The sequence below is a fragment of the Nanorana parkeri genome, unplaced genomic scaffold (assembly GCF_000935625.1).
Source record: "Nanorana parkeri isolate BGI_ZX_2015 unplaced genomic scaffold, ASM93562v1 scaffold588, whole genome shotgun sequence".
Taxonomy (NCBI): Eukaryota; Metazoa; Chordata; class Amphibia; order Anura; family Dicroglossidae; genus Nanorana; species Nanorana parkeri.
In genome coordinates this window covers 80,442-84,143 of record NW_017306856.1, presented here as the reverse complement: position 1 = coordinate 84,143, position 3,702 = coordinate 80,442, and the positions used below count along the sequence as shown (strand labels likewise).

Here is a 3,702-nt window from a genome sequence, read left to right as displayed (position 1 = left end):
ATGTTTAGTAAATTAAATATGTAATATTGAAAATATTTAAATTTTTTACAATTCTAATTTCCAGAGAGAAGATGGAGCTCCACCTAAATAAGAGGATCAGCTACAGATCACAATAGCTGAAGCTGAAATTTGTACATACAACTAAATTAGTAAGTTGAATGACTTAGGCTCCTTCCACATGGGCTGATCAGGAGGGGATCTGTGCATAAGTTCCCTCCTGATCAGTGTGGTATGGATCGGATGTCTCCGCTGTGACATCCATGTCTGTCCAGTATTTCCCCCCATATTGCGATGAGATCACCCCCGTTCTGGCATTATCAGGTCCGGTAAAACGGATCTCTGATCTGTTTGTTTTTCCAGTCCTTGCCGGAGTCGCGAGTAATCCGTTTACACACAGCTGTCCATAGAGTAGCTTTGGGCATCCAATCAGGTCCGCTTGAAAAACCTGACAGGCAGACCTTATCGGATCGCCCGTGTGAAAGGGACCTTATTACCCTCTCTCATACTGCCTGATCATAGGAGGAGGAGTTTTATTTAGATAGAGGGAGTTTGAAAGTGAACAAATATTTTAGATAATTCATAATGCTCTGGGACTCAGTTTAAAAATGTAAAATTGACTCAAAACCATAGTAGCTTCCTTTTGGGGGAAGAGAGAGGGTACTGCTACCACCTTGTCAAAGCTTTTTGTATTTATATAAAATATTACACATTTACTAAACCCCTCTGACCAAAACTGCTGCGTCCCAAAGGCACAAAATACCCCTGGTCATTTAAAATTGGGGTTAACATTGTAACAGAAAGCACTGATACAATGGGGTTGATTTACTAACCTTATAAACACGCCACGAACAGGTATACACCTCTGTAGTGTGTTCCCTCCCAGCATGATCTATTGGTGGAATCTAGACACCTTTATAGTGTGTACACACCCAGCAGGTGTGTTGTGCAAAGCCAAGCATGAATTGCAAGGTGATGTTGTGTAAATTAGCTCTACATTGTGTTGCTTGCGTTGATGAATACAGGAATGTAAATGCATGAGCTAACCATTTTAGTCTAAACTGTGAAGCAGCATTATATATGCATCATGTGCATGATTTTTCCATATATGGCATTAGTGGAAATATGCTTTTAGAGACTTTTTGGTTGATAAATACGTTTTGCTGTGTAAAAATCACACGCACCTGGTGCGTGCGTGTGTTTAGGTTAGTAAATCACCCCCAATGTGTTGTATCGGTCCTGATAAGCAAAAATTATATTTTATGATTGCTTGCAATAGGTTACTGCACTTTTCCTGACTTAATCTGCCTTTGTAGTATTAAGCACAATAGAAAGAAAATTGCAGCAGACTATCAAATGTCAGTTTACTGCTGCGGAGTCAGTAAATTAAAAAAAGACTGATTGCCAAGGGTATTGCACTTTGCTCATTATGATTTATTTATTCTACTGTCTTCTGTATGAAGCTATTGTTCTAACAGAAACCAGTGAATCCCATAAACATTTCTTTACATTTCTTTAGAAAATTAGACCTGAAAACTACCATTGCCAATTTCTTATCCTGCAAATAGTAGTTGACTGGCCCTCTGGATTCCAAACATCCAGTCCATAACCCATGCCAGGTATGAAGATAATGACTTCGGACTTTACTCTGACTTTCCCAATATACAACATTGTCCTAGGCCAGTGACATAAACTGTAATGAAACCAGTGGGCCAGAATAATAGCCAAGCAACTAGAAATTTCAGAAGAAAGTCAGCAATGACAGCCCCAATATTTCCCTTAGGAGAGGTTTTCTTGCAAAATGTTTATTAGAATGACTTCCATTGTTCTCTGGTAGAAAACCATACCACCACTTATGGGGGTAATTTCCATTTTTTTTAACATAATAAATCCATAAGTAGTGAAATGATGCTTATCTTCCTTTCATTAGATCTCTGTAAATAAAGTACACACTTCCAAAGTTGTAATTGGCATGCTACAAAATCATTCCATCCAGTAATTAGAGATCTGTATCTCTACTCAAGCATTGCTGAGAAATATGAACAAATAAGAATTATGCATGACCTTTACTAAATAATTAGAATGTTCAGCAATTTATTTCCAAGGACATAACAAATATCTAACTTTTTTACATTCTAAACGGGATTCCTTGAAAGAAATGGGCTTGTTTTCTAAGTCGGCTGGAGGTGATTCAACAACTGACATATACACATGTAAAGTCAGGTCTAGTGCACAATGCAATGTGGATGGCACTGTAAAAGCACTAATGGTCTCCTGACTCTAGGGCAAGGCATTTCAAAGTATTGTTACAGTAAATAATAGAAACCATTGTGTACAATGTATTGCGTTTATCATTTCAGACAGGCTTATATCATTCTGCTTCAATTATCGTCTATCACTGTAGGAATGCCTCCTGACCTCTAGCCAGCAGTGATCAGCAATCAACCTGTCTTGGTCTTTGTAAAGCCTTATTGGATTAAACAAAGAAAGGAAAGGTTGTGGCTACACTTCAGGTCTTAAATTGCTTATTAGCAAGATCTGTAACATCTAACTGACAAATTGCTGTATATACAATACATTGTTTTTATTTAAAGGAGTTATCAACAAGGGGTTAAATATCTTGCTGGCAAGTGATTACAATCTGATGGGTAGCCCCTTCCAGAAAGGAGATATGTAAGCAAAGAAATGTCCTTGTGGGATGATTTAATATACTTTGTGTAGTCATATATGTCAGAAATGTATATACGGACAGATAGATAGATAGATAGATAGATAGATAGATAGATAGATAGATAGATAGATAGAGAGTGGTAGAGATGGATAGATAGATAGATAGATAGATAGATAGATAGATAGATAGATAGATAGATAGATAGAGAGGTAGAGATGGATAGAGAGAGAGAGAGAGAGAGAGAGAGAGAGATACATAGATATGTATGTACGGATAGATATAGATAGATAGATAGATAGATAGATAGATAGATAGATAGATAGATAGATAGATAGATAGATATTATTTGATCCTAAGTATATTTTAAATAACAAATCCATTACTTGGAGTGCCACATCTCATATATTATTTAAATTCTACATTTTTACTCTCATTACTCTCAGAACTTCGAGCAGTGACTAAAAATGAAAATGGTTGCTAACATATATGCACATTTAAATTATAACTCAAATTACATTTGAGTACCAACCTGTATGTACCCCTTCGTTATCAGACCATGTTTCAGTCTTCAATGCTGTGATACTTTGACTGACTATTACTACGTCATGCAACACTATACCCAAATTGATGTTATATAATTTTCTGTGAGACAGATAGTGCTTTCTTTTGGTGGTATTTATTAACCACTGGGTTTTTTTTCTTTTTTACCATATGAAAAAAAAAAGAAAACATTTTGAAAAATAATCTTTGTCTTACTTTCTGGTATAAAACATATCAAATAAAAATGCCAGGACAGTTTGAAAAAAACCCAGAATGACCCCCATTTAGGAGAGTAAACACCCCAAGGCGATCTAATTTTTTAGCACAATTTCTAGAAATAAAAGAAACATGCTGATATTGAGGCAGCTAAAGCCACAATTATTTGCTTGTGTCTTGTTTAGTTTAGAGTTAACAGTTAACAGATCTCATGTCGGTCTTATAAATATACACACATATTCTAAATATAAAAGTAATATCATAATATAAAAATAATA

General features: G+C 35.7%; 1 protein-coding gene across 1 annotated transcript in view; it reads right to left on the bottom strand.

Moving 5' to 3' along the window:
• The window catches only part of LOC108791980 (gonadotropin-releasing hormone II receptor-like), a 35,196-nt gene that overhangs the window by 31,180 nt on the left and 314 nt on the right, over positions 1-3,702 (bottom strand). The window lies entirely within an intron of this gene.